General features: G+C 43.8%; 1 long non-coding RNA gene across 1 annotated transcript; it reads left to right on the top strand.

The window, feature by feature from the left end:
• Positions 1 to 3,312: 3,312 nt before the first annotated feature.
• Positions 3,313 to 17,224, top strand: LOC105705061 (uncharacterized). The gene is made up of 3 exons (XR_010338166.1): positions 3,313 to 3,394; positions 9,583 to 9,771; positions 17,110 to 17,224. It is a non-coding gene; the product is annotated as an uncharacterized LOC105705061 (long non-coding RNA).

Here is a 17,224-nt window from a genome sequence, read left to right as displayed (position 1 = left end):
CAATACTAAAGACGTATGAATTAATCAATATCTCAGAATTTCTGCTTCTAGGTTTTGGCCAGTGATGACCTTGAACCCTCTACTGCCTGAAATTTATCAAAAGTCTTAGGAGAAATGCTTTTGTGGACTGCCTAAAAGATGTGCACAAGAGATCCCTATTACTACAAATCAAAGATGACAGGTTGTTGTTTGCAGCCATTTGATTTGCTCATCCCACACCCATGACAAATATTTTTTATCTATTACAGAACTTTTTCCTTCTGTGCACGGACTCAGCCACTAAACTTCCCAAATGAGCTAATCAGTCAGCTAATATGAATAAATTGGAGTTGACATGTGAGTTGAAACTCATGTGCCATTATGGGAAAAGATTATCTAAATGCTACCCTGAATTAAACTAGACCATTTTTGGGGCTGGGTACTCAGTTGAATAGGAAATTTTGGATGATTCATGAAATTGATTCAGTGCCCTGTACTTTGTGATTATGCCAACAGTTTCCATTGAGGGAATGTGGGTGTAACAACTTATGACACTTTTTTAATTTCTGACAAAATTTTTTTTTAATTGCATTTTAGGTTTTGGGGTACATGTGAAGAACATGCAAGACTGTTGCCTAGGTACACACATGGCAGTGTGATTTGCTGCCTTCCTCCCCTTCACCTGTATCTAGCATTTCTCCCCATGCTATCTCTCCCTAACTCCCCACCCCACATAGCTCACACCGTCATCATGAGGAGGAACTGGGATTTGCCTTGGGGCTAAAAGTATGTTTTTTAAAAAATAGTGCTTCTCAAAAACAAACAAAATCCTAATTGGTTTTTATGAACACTGTAAAACCTTAAAATACTTGTTATCTCCTGTTTTCTACAGAAACTTAGAGTCAGATCTCTTGCGAACCTTCAACAACTGTTCTGGATCTGAAGGTGTGCATACCTGAGTGTTAATCTTACCATTGGCTACATTATTTAGTCTCCCTCCATGAATTTCCCCTCTGGTTCCTTAAACTATACTTCTTTTATACAGTGTTGCCTATGCTTTGGTGTGCTGCCTCAAATCATCTGGGAGAAAAGGTGAAGTATAAATAATGCTATAAAAATCAATGCAGTTAAGTTACAAAGGCTGCACTTGGTCCCATTTCCTGTGTTTAATTTTTCATGCAAAAAATGATTGGCATTAGAAACATTTTATATAAATGAGATAGGGTTATAAGAGCCAAGGTGAGCTTAATAAAAAATGTTTTGTTGAAAATTATCTTTTACTCTGTGCTCCTTCTAGCTCAATATTGTGAAAGTTCCCACTGTCTTCAAAGCGGAAACGAATGAAAGGTCGGAAGAGAAGGGAACTTTTACACTTTATGTGTGATCACAAAATCTTGATTGTTGGCATATGTAGAAGTATATATAGTAAATCTTACTGCCATGGAGGGAAAAACTGTAGTCCTCCAAACAAGTGAAAAGGGAATACTTTAAAAGAAGATTGAGAATTTACTGTGAAGGGAGCTGTAGTAAGTACTATGAAAGTGGCTTCCTATGCTTGCTGCCCCCAAATTCTCTTGCTAATTAGAACAACAAACCAGCACTTACCAAGTCCTATTACACCTATCAACTCCTTTATTACACCATCTTTAACTTTCTCAATTCTTGTGCCATCCAAACCTGAGTTGGGGAACCTCAGTCTGTAATGTCTTTGAGTCTTGTCTTATTTCTTAATGGAACATAGTACTTGATAAATCTGTTATGAATGAATGAATGGCTAATGGAAAGTGTCCATTCTCCAAGAGTGTCCATTCAGAAATTTCTGGACAGAAAAGAAAAGCTGGTAATAACCTCCTCACTTTTTTCCTGTGAACCCCGAATTGCGAATGGAGGGAGTAAAAAAGTGTAATCTTGGAGCACGGGACTGCAAGCAGAGGTATGAATGTGGTGGTGTCTCAACAGGACCTAGAGAGCATTAGGGCACCAGGTGCCTAGGAAAAGTCATCAGAGGACACAGCAGGAAGTAGAGGCGTGTGCTTACTCCAAGCATCTATATAGTCCGCTGAAGGGCTGGAAGGAATACGGTTCCAGTTTATCTCCAAGTGGGGTTAAAGGACATGAAACCTAGCTAGAAGGAACACCCTAGTAAGGGTGCTCCACCACTGGCCCACCAATTGTTTCCTATTCGGTTTTTGCTTAACGAGTTCTGGTGTTTAGAGTTGGGAGATACATAAAGAAAATCACTTTTTAGGAGAGGATCAGAGATCCGCAGGCTCATTTCACTATAAATGCCGCGGACATCTGGTTCCAGCACCTGGACATCTGGTTCCAGCCCTCCGGAGACCGGTGGGCCCCTTCAATTCCTCCGCGGTTTCCCGGAATCAAGTCTCGCACCTAAAAGAAGCGCAGAGGGCGTAGAACTGGCCGGAGAGGCTTGACCAAGAAAGTGGAACCAAAAGTGGGTGGCCTGGGAACCTAAGGCGTGGCCAGAGAGTAAGGTAAACGCGCATGCGCCGGATGAGCGTGGCCAATGAGGACCGTAGGATCGTGGCCTGTGGCCTGGGAGGACGGCCAGGACTGGCCAAACGGAGGGGTGTGGAATGCAGGAAGGGAAGTGATGCGTACAAGAGGGGTCTGGCCTATTCCGAGAGAAAGGAAAAGCTTAGCCAACGAGGGAATGGCCCCGCCAGTGAGGAGTGCATGCTGCAAAGCTTAGCGGAAGTGGCGTAGCCCAGGCGTACCGCAGGGGCGTGACCTGAACAAGTGGACCTTAGCCTTGACGTGTAGGGCGTAAAGTAGTCGCAAGGGTGTAAAAAAGATGGTCGAATCCGCGGGAGGGGCGGCCTCAGGCGGAGGAGAGTAGGGACGTGGGCCCAAGGGAGGGAGATGGGGGTAGGCGATCACTGGTATGTGAAACGAACTGCACTCAGAGGCGTGGACTGGGCGAAGAGTGCAAAAGTGGCCACAGTTGGAGAGGCGGGCCGCGGAATAGTGACCGGGAGGGGACGTAGCGCGAAAAGGAAAGTAAGGGCATGACGTAGGCGGAACGCAGAGACGTGCCTCGAACGTGGGGGCGCGGTCCTTACGTGTGGGCGTGCCTTGTTCTGAGGGGCGTAACAAAGGTGGTGGAGCAGGCGGAGGGCACAGGAGTGGGCAAGTTACCATGCAGGTGCGCGGCAGACAGGAGATGTGTAGCCAGAGCGGAGAGTAGGTCTGGGCTCCGACGCTGGGGAACCGTGGCCAGAGCGAGATTTGAGCCTGGGTCGGGGACGGAAGCGGAACTGAAAGGGGTGTAGCCTGGAATGACGAAATGACGTTTGCTGCGTAGGGGACGTGGCTAAAGGTGAGGGGGCGTGGCCAAGATGGCCGCCTGCAGGAGCCTTGGGTCCCAGGAGAGAACAAAGAGGTTGTGGCTCAGGCAAGTCGTTCGGGTAAGGGCGGGAAACAATGAGGAGCGTGGTCAGCAGCGGGGCGTGGTATGCCTGAAAGGGCAGGAACTGCCCCCCTTGCCGCCAACATGATTGGGTGCCGCTATGGGCCCTGGAGGCAGAAAAGCTTTTGGTTCCGCGAGGCTGGCCCGGGTCCCGACGGGGCTTCTCTGAGGAATGGGAGTGGGAGGGTGGCCGCGGGGGAATTGCCACTTCCCCACTCTAGCTCTCTTTCTCCACAAAGGGGGTCACCAGACACCCTTTTAGGATTCTATTAAAAGGTAGAACAGCTTTACCAGAGACTTTGCGGGATGAGAGGAGTGCATTTCCAGAAACCGAGGAGCAGGAAGATGGGACTCCCTCGGGTCTACATTGTTGATGTTCCCACCTGACAATGCCAGGGACTATGGACATACACAGCCACCCCCAGAGTAGATCAGAAGCACAGTTGTGTCCCGTGGACAAATCTGAGTTTTTCTGATGTGCCCTGCCCCAGAGCTGGAGGAGAGGAACCTCCAAAATAAAGACATTTTTGGTGGCTGGGATTCTGTGTGATATTCAACGTTAAATGCTACTGCTCTGAGGCTGCTGGAAACGCGTTAGTATTAATATCAGTGTACTTCCCTCACATTTACTTTTGCTGGAAAAGCTTGGGAAAGGAGTTAACGAAGATGCATACACCTCAATTTGTTTATATGCTCTGTGTTAGCTATTAAAAACGCGCTCTTTGAATGACGAGATCCTCCAGACAGGCTTTGTGTGAGCAACATAGCTGTTTATTCACCTGGGTGCAGGTGGGCTAAGGCCAAAAAGGGCGTTAGCAAAGGACAGTGGGATAGGAGTTGGTTTTATAGGTTTGGGATGGGCAGTGGAAAGTTACAGAGTAAGATCAGTTACAGTGGTGGGGGTAGGGGCAGGGATTATACATTACCATAAGTTCAGTTACAGTGGCGGATGGGGTAAGGTGTAATAGTAGTTAAGATGGCAGGGTTGGGTGAGGAGTATTCACATTATCATAGTAACAGTTAAGATGGCAGGGTGGGGTGAGGGGAAGCTTATGTATGGGGAAGCTCTGCAGGGTGATCAGGGATAATGGCGAATGCAGGCAGGCAGTGGGGGGTGATCAGCCGAGGCTGGCAGGACTTTAGACTTTCTGGGTACGGGCTTGCACATGGAGGCCTGACATTAGCCACTGAATACCACATTGCTTTCTGCTTCCCCTTCTTCCTTTACTGATAATCTGACCATTTCCACTTTGCACTTTGAAAGTCTTGCTGAAGTATGGAGAATAGTCAGAAATCTCTGGTGAGAAAAGTTGCCCCTGTGCATCTCACAGAGGAGTCGCTGTTCGCAGCCTGCATTAGAGTCCCCAGTGAACCAGAGTTCACCCTACCTCCCCTGTCTTCAGGGACTTAGTGAAAAACTGCACTATTCTTGAATATTTTGGAAATGAAAAACTTTCTGGGTTATTTTAAATCAGTACCTGGACTGGAATTAACCGAAAGGCCAAAACAGCAAGGGCACCATTCTCAGTGCCTATACGTAGCTGCCCTGTTCATGGAGCCAGGCAGAAAGGCTGCCACGGCTCACAGTTGGAATACAATAAAGGTTGAGTGCCTTCTGAGTGCGTATGAATATTAGGAAAATCTGGTGGAAAAAGGGAAATTAATCACATCACTGGCCACACTGGGGCAGTTAGTTGCAACACACAAATCAAGTATTAGAAATATATTTTGAAACCTTTGGCAACCTCAGATTGGGATCACGCTCTCAAGGAAGAAGTGAGTGACAGGAGGAAGCTAAGCTTTCTTAAGACATAGCAGCGTAATCTCTAATTTAAATTTCAGGAAATTGCAAAAGGCAGGCTTTCTTTTGAAATCAGGAGTTGAGAAAATGAAGAGTCAGTCTGATGCCAATCAAGGAATTTTTCAATATAATTGTAACCTTTTGTTAGTACTTTTGCTGTCTATTTTGTGTAAGTCGCTTAATCAGGCAGAGTTCAAGCTATGAGGCATTTAATAAATACATTGCTTATGAATGACATTTAAAGACTTTTAGAATCTTTTTTTCACACATTTCTAAGGCTGCAAAACAACAGAAAAAGAATATGTTAGTAATATCCAAGGCATACATGACTAATCAGTGATAGCACAGAAGGCTTAGCTCTCCTAGGCCCTATCCAGCCACAAACTGGTAATTGTTGAAATAGAGTATTGGATGTATAGGTGATTTATTCTCACCTTTTTTGGTACAAGTTTGAAGTTTGCCGTAGTAAGGGGAAAACAGATTGTAAATTCAGTTGACCCATGGTCTATTGCTGTTTAAACCTGCTAAGTGAATTCAGATAGTGAAGTTATTTAAAAACTAGATGCTCTTACCTGGCTCCAGGTACTATCAAGGTAAGATATTTAAAGCTTATTGGCAGTCTGTCTTTTAAATCCTGAGCCAGACTTTTACATGGCTTCAGCAAGGTAATTTCTCATCTCCTTAGACATTTTGGCATCCACGCTCTCACTAAAAACTGTATTTACACAAACACAGATAAAACTAAACAAAAGTGATTTTTACTTTGAGAATTGTCAACACCTTTTAGGCAATGCAGACATACTTTAGGTGTCACTGGCTGTTACGAGTTGAATTGCACCCTCCCATTTCAAATTCATACGTTTAAGTCTTAAGCCCCAGTACCTCAGAATGTGACCTCATGTGAAGATTGGGTCTTTATTGAGGTAATGACAGTCATTAGGGTGGCCTCTAGTCCAATATAGCTGGTGTCCTTAATTAAAGGGGAAATTTGGACACAGATGAGATGAGAAAGGCTTATGAAAATTGGACTTAATGCTGACACAAGCCAAGGAATTACCAAAAGCAAAGTTTATTAAGTGTGTGTATGTATGTGTGTGTTTAGAGAGATTTATTTTTAAAAACTGGTTTGTGAATGTAGGGGTTGACAAATCTGAAATTTGCAGTACAGGCCATCATGCTAGAAACCAGGGAACGTTCATATTACAGCCTGTCTTATTCTGTTTTGTGCTATAACAGAATACCTGACACTGGATAATTTATAATGAACAGAAATTTATGTGGCTCATGATTCTGGAGGCTGGGAAGTCTAAGGGCAAGGTGCAGCATCTGCTCAGCATCTAGTGAGGGCCCTCTTGCATCATCCCATAGCACAAGGCAGAAGGGCAAGAGCATGTGCATGTGAGGGGTGGGAGTGGTTGGGGGTGAAGAAGGAGGGAGGGAGGGGAAGGAGGCCAAGTTTGTCCTTTTATCAGGAACCCACTACCTCAGAAACTAATCAGCTCCCCCCAGTAATGGTATTAATCCATTCATGAGGGGAGAGCCCTCATGATTTAATCACCTCTCGACACTCACATTGCGGATTAAGTTTCCAACACATGAACTTTGGGGACACATTCAGACTGGATTGTGAGCACAAACTGGTGCACAGCTCCAGTCCAAAGGCAGTCCGGAGGTAGAATTTCCTCTTCCTCAGGGGACCTGTCTTTTTTTCACTGAAGACTGATTGGGTAGGGCCCACCCACATGAAGGGTAATCAGCTTTATTCCAAGTCTACTGATTTAAATGTTAATCTTATCTAAAAAATACATTCACAGTGACATTTAAAGTGCTATTTGACCAAATATCTGGGTACTATGACCTAGCCAAGTTGGCACATAAAGTTATCCAAGTAGAAAGGCCTGGAACAGATCTTTCATTGCTCTCGGAAGGAACCCTGCAAAGAACTTGGACCTCAGATTTCTAGATTTTGGCCTTCAAAACCATGAGACAACAAATTGTGTGTGTGTGTGTGTGTGTGTGTGTGTGTGTGTGTGTGTGTTTTTAGATGAAGTCTCACTCTGTTGCCCAAGCTGGAGTGCAGTGGCGCAATCTCGGCTCACTGCAACCTCCATCTCCCGGGTTCAAGCACTTCTCTTGCCTCAGCCTCCTGAGTAGCTGAGACCACAGGCACTCGCCACCATGCCTGGCTAATTTTTGTATTTTTAGTAGAGGCTTGGTTTCACTATGTTGGCCAGGCTAGTCTTGAACTCCTGACTTCATGATCTGCCCACCGCGTCCTCCCAAAATGCTAGGATTACAGGCGTAAACCACTGCACCCAGCCAAGACAACAAAAATGTTTAAGCCACCCAGTCTATAGTACTTTATAACAGGCTAATACATTGGCCTAAAGACCTCAGGCAGGGAGTTAGGCCTAGAGATAAGGAACCTCCATGGGATTCACTGACTTCCAACCAGTCCCCTTTAATGTAATGGCCGCACATCTCTGGCTCCCTGAGTTCAGCACACATTAGCAAAGTGATGCGTACGCAAAGCAAAGCTCATGGCACTGTGCTGAAAGACTGGCTTCTCACCCTGCTGTGCTTCATTTCACAATGCACACAGAGATGATTCTCCCACCTTTCACATAGGTGTAGCCTCCTCTCTAGCTCGGATGGAGGAAGGTCAAGGACAGCAGTACAGAGGAGAAGAGCTAGTTCACAGCCAATTACTAGCAGGAATGTGCACAAAGAGGGGAGGGTGAAAGCACAATATTTGCCTCCTTGCTCAGCATCACTGGGGACCATGATGTGGGTTTTGTATCTTACACTCTTCTTGGAAAGATGGTATGAAGAAATAAAGTTCAGATTTGTAAGAGAAATGTGACTCTAGTGCCCCTCAACTCCTATGTTTGTGCCTTTTGACACCACCTGTTCCCACCTACCCCAACCCCCACCACCACCCCAGCATGGCCATACTGCTGAGAGCCCTTCTTTTGGCAAGAGAAGGCAGAATCTGAGGTGGCAAAAACACCCTGCTGTGATTTGCTCTGTGTTTTTCTTATCCATAGTATGTGCATTTCAAGAGGCTCCTAAGGGAGAAATTAGGTACCTGGAAGATAGAGTTCAAGCCTTGGTCATCTTTGCATCATAGCACCACCACTGTGCTTGGAGCAAAAGAAATGACAATATAGTTTGAAATGAAAGTGCTAACTGGCAGAATCCCAGCCCTGTGAGACTAGATGAGGTTCATATTCAGGGAGGGTCCTCTTTTAGATCAGGCAGGATTTGGGGGGGTCCTTTGGATCTTTTAGATAGGGATATGAGACCCTCCTCTCAAAGGAGAAATATTTAAAAGTGTTTTAAAAGTATAAACATCCCAGCACTTTGGGAGGCCGAGGCGGGTGGATCACGAGGTCAAGAGATCGAGACCATCCTGGTCAACATGGTGAAACCCCGTCTCTACTAAAAAAAAAAAATACAAAAAATTAGCGGGGCATGGTGGCGCGTGTATGTAATCCCAGCTACTCAGGAGGCTGAGGCAGGAGAATTGCCTGAACCCAGGAGGCGGAGGTTGCAGTGAGCCAAGATCGCGTCATTGCACTCCAGCCTGGGTAACAAGAGCGAAACTCCGTCTCAAAAAAAAAAAAAAGTATAAACACCCCTACAAATGGGTGATGGCGGCGTTTGAGAAAAGGAAAGACCCCTAGTACTGTCTCAGAGTGTGCTGGCAGCATGGCACAGTTCTTGGTTCTTGAAGTTAGGACCAACGCCTTTGTCACCAAGGGAGCCTGCTTAGGTCACTCGGCTAGTACTCCCAGCACCTATTTTGAATGAGGCACTGTGTCCGTAAGAGATGCAGCTCTGATCAAGGCAGACGTGGTCCCTACCACTGTGGGACTTAGATACTGGAGAGGATGCAGTCTTAAAGTACATTCCTGGTCAGATATTAATTCAACTACCATAAGCACTGGGACCACGAGGCAGGTTCTGGGCTGACCTGGTGAGCACTTGGTTGGGGAAGCTTTGAGGAAGTGATGGTGGTGTCAGTCACCTGAAGTGGGGGTAGGGATTCACCAGGCACAGATGGAGGAAGAGTCCAGGAAAGGAAGAGCATCTGCACAGGCTGGAGGGAAAGACAGGAATTGGAAGAACAAGTCCATATGGCTGGTGGGTGGGCAGGAGCACCAAGTGAATGTGAGGGAAAGCAAATGGGTTTGTCATCTTGGGTGACCAATGAGTTTGAGGAACAGAAGGGATAACTGACTCCCATTTGCCCTCCCCTCCACGTAAGGGTATGTATTACTAGTCTGAATATTGTCCTACTTAGAAGTTTTCCCATGATCTTAAGTCTCTATTGTTTATAGCTTTTGCTCCTCTGCCCTCTTCCCTCTAGGTTATTGGATTCCTGCAAGTTGTTTGGGAACTGATCAAGGTTTCAGGGTAAAGATTCTGGTGATTAACAGCCTGAGGGTCATTCGTCCTGTGTCTCCATGCAAATTGCTGTGGAGAACCTTCCAGATTCCAAGACCCAGGCCATCCTGCAGCCTCTGTACTTGCACTTACAGAATCCAGAAATAAGCCTGTGAGTACACTATTTCATTAAAGAGAGGAGAAAAGCCTTGTTGGTTTTATAAAAATCACGTGTTAAGCATTTGTAGCTGTGATGTCATTGACATTCCAGTGTAAGATTATATGCCTTATGGACTGTGAGAATAACTGTTTCTCTATCCAGTAAAATAAATGTGGAACCTTCTTTCTTGGCAAATGTTAAAATGTTAAAATGATGTCATGCAGAAACTAGAGAAGATTTCAGATATTCTGGAACCTGTTCTTTATTATTTCTTGTTAGCAGTTGTCTTTTTACTAAGGTTGATCCACAAACTGCAAATTATTTCTGTGAATCTTAAATTGCTGGAAGCTGCACATGAGTGTTGACAAGCAGTTCAGTGGCTTCATGCTTGAGAATATTCTGTCCAGAGTTAAGAATTGCAGAGTTAATTCTAGCTGACTGGTTTGCAAGTGTGTGCTCTGCTGTAAACACAGAAGATCATGTGACGCAGCAGATGGTCTTCCTCAAGTCTTTCTCATCTCATTCCCCTCCTGGAAATACAAGGTACTATCCGCGTCTGGATGTTGCAGGGATTCTGCACTGTGGCACGATGGCCACTGGGGATGGATCATTCTGTGGTGTGGGGGTGCTCTTTGCTCACTAGATGTTGAATGGCATCCCTGATCTCTTGCCAGTAGCACTCCCCAAATGATCACATTGAGATACATATCAAGACATTGCTAAATGTTCCCCCGGAGGGAGGGCAAAATGACCCTGGGAGAGAACCACTGAGATGACAGGAGAGATGTCTGTGATGTTGGAGAGATGTGTTTAATGAATTGGCTAAGTATATCTTTTAGTTTTTTAAATATATTTTCTACTCTTCACAATGAATTTACATCATTTTCAAATATTGGCCTGTTTCAGGATCTGAGAACCTCCGTGCACAGAAGAAAAGGAATTCCATTAATAATGTTGTTCTAGCTGGATACATTGCCTTAAAACTGCTTCAGAAATATTTTTTATTATAATTTTTATTTTTTATTTATATTATTTTGTTTTCTCCCAACATTGAAACGAGTTGGCCGGGTTCATAACAAATTTATGGTTGCTGGATGTGCCCACATCCTACCCAAACTGGCTTATTCCAACCCCTGGCACTGTACATTCTAAGGCTTAACATGGAAAAAATTTAGTCATGTTTATCTAGTTACTAACGTTTTGTGTGAGTGTGGGGTTTTTGCCTTGATCTTTAGTTTGTTTGTCTTTATTTACAGAAAGTTGAAAGTTAAATGCCTAAAGTCCAGTCAGCCTATGTCATTAGGATAGTTTGCTGCTTTTAAAAGTGCCAACAGAAACCAAACAGTGGTCCCCCGAGGAGGTGGGGTTCCCTTGATTAATTAGCTATATTATATGACGTGTCCTTGTTTCTAACTTACTAGAAAAAACAGGTGCCAGTCAACATTTGATTTTGTTTGTGGTGTATTTCACTGTTCCAACCTGTTTGCCCCATGAAGAATAGTGTGGTCTTTGTTCCCCTGGGCTTTTGAACAGGTCCTATTCCTATATTCTGGACCCTCATCTGCTCAGTTGCAAATACAATTCTCATTGTTTCTGAAAGCTCAGTACCCCAGTGGAAGGTTAGCGTACACCTGTGACCAAGAATGACCCGAGATTCTTGACGGTTACAAACTCAGTTGTGAGGCCAGGTACGGTGGCTCATCCGGGAGGCCTAGGAGGGCAGATCACCTGAGGTCTGGAGTTGGAGACCAGCCTGGCCAACGTAGTGAAACCTCATCTCTACTAAAAATACAAAAATTAGCCAGGCATGGTGGTGCATGCCTGTAGTCTCAGCTACTCAGGAGGCTGAGGCAGGAGAATCACTTGAACCTGGGAGGCACAGGTTGCAGTGAGCCGGAACCTGTACTCCATCCAGCCTAGGCAACAGAGTGAGACTCTGTCTCAAAAAGGAAAGAAAAAGAAAGAAAAGAAACTCAGTTGTTCTTTTCTTTATAGTACTACGATTGTTATCATCATCATAGGCTCAGTGCCTGCCTCAGATGTCTAAGTCTGACCATTTTAAGAGGAGGCAAAACAGAATAAAGAGTGAATGAAAGTAGGAGGTTGGTGACAAATTCCAGAAAGCAGCATTTCAGGTCAGCCCTGTGCCCTGTGCTCATATCTTTGCTCCCAGTGCTCCCTACAGATAATCTTTAGCTGTCAACTCAGATTGCTGTTTGCTGTTATCTCAAGTAGCAGACAGTAACTGTTGATAGTCCTAACTTTGGGGACTTGTAATATAACAAGATAAAGATAAAGGCCTATACCTGTTATCCAATATGAAAATAAAATCAGTTTCACTTAGTGTATCATCTAATGAAATTTAGCATAATGATCACATGAAAAGATTTAGGCGTCTGGGCACGGTGTCTCACGCCTGTAATTCCAGCACTTTGGGAGTCTAAGGCAGGCAGATCACGAGGTCAGGAGGTCAAGATCATCCTGGCCAACATGGTGAACCCCATCTCTACTAAAATACAAAAAATTAGCCAGGCTTGGTGGTACGCACCTGTAGTCCCAGCTCTTTGGGTGACTGAGGCAGGGGAATCGCTTGAACCCGGAAGGCGGAGGTTGCAGTGAGCTGAGATTATACCACTGCACTCCAGCCTGGTGACAAAGCAAGACTTAGTCTCAAAAAAAAAAAAAAGATTTAAGCATGAGATCTTGGACCATAGGGAAATTAATTTGATAATGTTAATTCTTAATTTAATTACATATAAAGAGTATCAGCTATAATGTAAATAGTACAAATTTAATATTTATTCCAATGATTCTTAATGTTTGTGATCTCCCTACTTTTAGAAAAGAAACATTTCCTTTTAGGATAACTTGGACTAGAATGCCTCTGTCTAAAATGTAGCCATAATTAAATGTAGCCATTGTGGGTATTTACATGTAAATTTAAATGCATTAACATTTTATAGCCTCATGTGCCTACAACTTACCATACTGGACATTTTCATCTATAGAGAAAGTTGTATTTGACAGCACTGTGATCTATATTATAACTGAACTGCGTTATAAAGTTCTATTATTTTTCCAATTAATTTTGAAGAACCAAAGCCTGGAGAACAATAGTTTGTTTTTTTTTTTTTAATTTAACTTTTATTTTAAGTTCAGGGGTATGTGTGCAGGTTTGTAATATAGGTAAACTGGTCACGGGGGTTTGTACAGATGAGGACAGTCGATTTAAAAGGCTTGTCTTGCAGTATCTTCCTAAGGACCCCTGGTAGAGGCTGGGATGCCTCAGACTGTGTTGTCTTTCATTAACTTTCAAGAGAAGCAATGGGAGGATTAGGAGCCTGGGACTGACCATTAGCCCTGGAACTGACCACCAGGAAATGTGGGCTTTTAGGATATCCTGTGTATCCTGGGGCTAATGTACTCGGCATCCAAGTGCCTTTTACAGTTCCGATGATGCTCTAACAAGGCAATTTGTGATTCTGCGATCATCCTCAGCCAAGTCATACGGAGGTTCCCTGTGTATCCCATCACTGCACAAGGCCTACACAGATGGTCTTCAGTTACATGAGGAAATAGCACATCCCTCATAAGAAGGGCAGTACATAGCAAGGGACCAGATAAAAAGCACATGAGGGTATAGGGCAGCATTGTCCTATAGACATATAATGCGAGCCACATATGTAATTCTCAGTTTTCTAATAGTCACATTAGAAAGGGGGAAAAGAAAATCGGCAAAATTAATTTCAATAACATTTTATTTAACCCAGTATATCCAGGATATTATCACTTTAACATGTGATCCATATAACAATTATTACTGAGTTTACATTCTTTACTTTGTACCACATCTTCAAAGCCTGTTGGGTGTTTTACAGCACCACTCGTTTAGGATTGACCAAGGGGGCATCATGGGAACACCAGGGTTTGGAAAGAATGAGGAGAAATGATTAGATGAGTGAGGGGTGTACTAATAGAAAAAAACACAGGCACTTGGACACAGAAGTTTCCACTTGATGTACTGTCTTTAGCACAGGAGCACCCTGACAAAGCTGGTAATTTGGGAAAACTGCTGAGTGGCTGAACTCAGGGGGTACAGGGAAGTGAGAAAAGAGGACAAGTGACCAAGAAGCTTTGTGTGAAGTCTGCGGCATAGAGTTCTGAACTAGGCTAGTGGTCTGGGCAAGGCGAGGAAGAGATAAATCTGAACGATTGTTAAAGAAAAATACTGTGATCCGTGAGGGTAATGGGAAATAAAGCAAAAAGAAGCAAACTTCTTCAGTGATACACTTCATCTAATTAATTCGATCCACTGTAGTAGTTGAAAGCCAGCTTGCTTGCAGAGCAGTGGGGGAGGCCTATGACTAAGCGCGTATGCATATAATTATAACTATACCCATGTAATAATGTTGTGAAGGACAAAACCAGAGTCCTATCATGTTATAAGAGGGTAGTCAAAGAGGAGAGGAGGTGAAAAGGCAACAGGAGCCAGCACCAAGTGGAATGAGGGGAAATTGATTCCAGCAGAGGAGGAGAATCAGAAACTGAGGGGCTTGAGGCAGAAATGAGCTTTCTACATTTGAACAGCCCAGGGACACACAACAGGCTAGAGAAATAGGTGGTGCAAGCATAAAATAAATCAAACCCAGGACTAGGCATATAAATAAGAACTAAGACCAAGTGCATCCTCATCATGAAATCTAAAGGAGTTTTGTGGCTCATCAGTGACGGATTATTGACACCTTTTTAATGACAGAGTGCCCTTTGCTCACTTAAACCATGATTGCAATAGTCACAATTTCATTTTCTACATATAAGAAAAACCTGAAAATGAAGCCTTTGTTAGAATGCTTTGTCATCATCTTCCTGTTTTGAAGGAAAGTATGACAACTGCCAAGAAACCATTCTATCTGTATTTTTGTTAAAATGGTAGAAGGGAAGAGGAGAGGAAAAGTGTGAGCTTATCATTAGCAAAACAAGCCCTTGGCAAAAAGTTGGCTTCAATTGGAGGATAGTGACCAAGGACCGCCTCCCTCCACAGTGGTTTGGATGGTCTAGCCTAGATGGTCTTTGTTTAAAAAAGGGGAGGTGAATATGAGGAAAGAAAACCTTCTGGAAACTGAACTTGTAAACTCAAGGGCATAAATTGATCGTAGCATTATGGCCATTAAAGAGCGATTGAGGCATTTGAATGGGTGTGAATGTTGATACTTCCTATTTCATGAATAAGATGGGGGACAATTAAAGGTGACCAAGGCATCGTCTTAGGGACCTGATCACCACTCCAGTTCTTCCCTGTTTTTCACAGGAGACCCTCATTGAATGGCTTTGAAGAGTGTGAATTCTGAAATTATCAACCACAGTCTGAGTGTTTCAGAGGCGAAGAGGTGTAGTCTCTTTGTTTCAGGAATCTTTAAAAATAGAATCAGGGCCTTTCAAGGGCTTTCTAGAAGGAATCTGCATTCTGATCAGATTATAATATTGAAATATTGTGCCAGTTCAAATGCATTTTTAATTTTTGGCTCCTAAAACAGAAAATTCTTGTTCTTCTGCAAGGAATTCTTTCATACTAAGAAAAATAAAAACACTAGGTTCAACCTGTTGGGTACTATGCTCACTAGCTAGGGCGACAGGACCATTGGGACCCCAAGCCTCAGTGTCACTTCATATACCAAACCTGCATGTGTACCCTTTAGTCTATAGTAAAAGTTGAAGTTAATTTTTAAAATTAGGTTCAGATCTCTTTGGAGATAAGAGAATACTGTGTTACAGGGAGAAATAGGAAAAAAGAAAAGAAGAATATTCGGAGTTTCTGTAGACTGGGATTCTCAACTGGGGCACATTTGGGGATGGATAATTCTTCGCAGTGTTGGCTTCCTCCTGTGCTTTGTAGAGTGTTTAGCAGCATCCCTGGCATCTGTCCACTAGATGGCACTAGCACCCTTTTCCAGTTGTGACGATCCAAAATGTCTCCAGGCATTGCCAAATATCCTCTGGGGCTATAGGCACTCTCCTTGTGGAGATCACTGGTCTGGACACTCCCAAGAGAGCTCATTGTCTATATTGCCAGGACACTTTTGCCTACCCCTACACACACACACACAAAAAAAACCCAAAGCTAAGATTTTAGACTTCTATCTTTGGGTTGCTACTGAACAGGAGAACTATCGCTCCTGTCAGAGTAAACCAGAAGCAGGTTTCTGGTTTTTTATGGAAACAAGAGGGTGTCCCTGCTGTATTCCGGGGATTAGACTGGGTAGGAGCTGCCTAGTTATTTCTCAAATCCAGAGACCCATTCTTAGTGGTGGGGCGAGATGCAGAGGGTCGTTGGCGGTGATTTCTCTCAATTCATGTTTCTCCCAGTTTTCCTGTTGTTCTTGATTCTACCCATCCATGGTACTTCTAAGGACAGGGAACTGGACCACTCCAAACTGATATACACTGGTTCTGCTTATCACACATGGGGGTCTCAACAGGCCTATCTGTGTTATCAGCAAGTCTGCTGATACTTAACAGGGGCTTGCTCCAGAAACCTGGTTCTTGACTCTGTGGAAGAAAATCAGCATCAGCAATGTCATCAGTGCCTGTGGGGAATGAATTGTATGTGTACACCTTAATAGATAATCTCCACATCCCTGTGACACACTGCGACCTCCAGGGACCTTAGCGATGCTCATATTCTACCCAGGTTTTGCAGGATGGCTGCCTGGTCCTCAGAGTTTGCTTACATAGGAGGTGGACTCAACTCAGCACCCACAATTATGTGGGGTGAGCATCTTACAGGATGCAGGCTATGCAAGCCTTTATTTCTACCAGCCAACTAAACACTGACAATACTTGATTGAATGTTTCCTTTCTCAAAGTTCTTCCCTCATTTATTTTTTTTTTTTTACATAAGTCTACATGTGTTAGAATGTACAGGGTGAAAAAAAAGAACTCTGTTAATTGAAAATTGAATTAATTTGTATTTAGAGCTAGTTTGAGGGTTTAGGGCTTGGGAAATTCTCAATGAAGAAAAGAAACTCATTTATGAATACCTATTTCCACATGGCACTAATCTCCATGCATTTTACTATTATCACGGGACTGATTGCACTTGGTTTAGGTGAGCCTAGTAGGCAGACTGAGACGAGTTAGATTTTCAAGATGGCAGAATGCTGTTCCTCTGCACAGTGCTTTCTGATTTGTCTTTAGCCTTTGCTTTGTTCAACTGATTAAGGCCTTGAATGGCTAATTGCTAAAGCTCTTAGTTTCCATTAGCCTTGACAGGGTCTCCAGAAGTGGAATTGTCTCGTGTGTGCTGCTAGATAGTGGACAGTCTTGATAAAAGCCTGACCTGCTTTCTCCTAGTGCATCCACTCTGGGAGAGCATGGACCTGGTTCCTGCAGGTGATCGACAGTCACCCATCAACATCCGGTGGAGGGACAGTGTTTATGATCCCGGCTTAAAACCACTCACCATCTC

The sequence above is a fragment of the Aotus nancymaae genome, unplaced genomic scaffold (assembly GCF_030222135.1).
Source record: "Aotus nancymaae isolate 86718 unplaced genomic scaffold, 86718_ANA_hifiasm-v0.15.2.pri h1tg000058l, whole genome shotgun sequence".
Classification (NCBI taxonomy): Eukaryota; Metazoa; Chordata; class Mammalia; order Primates; family Aotidae; genus Aotus; species Aotus nancymaae.
The sequence above is the reverse complement of the archived record's forward strand: the minus strand, read 5'-3'. Positions and strand labels throughout refer to the sequence as shown.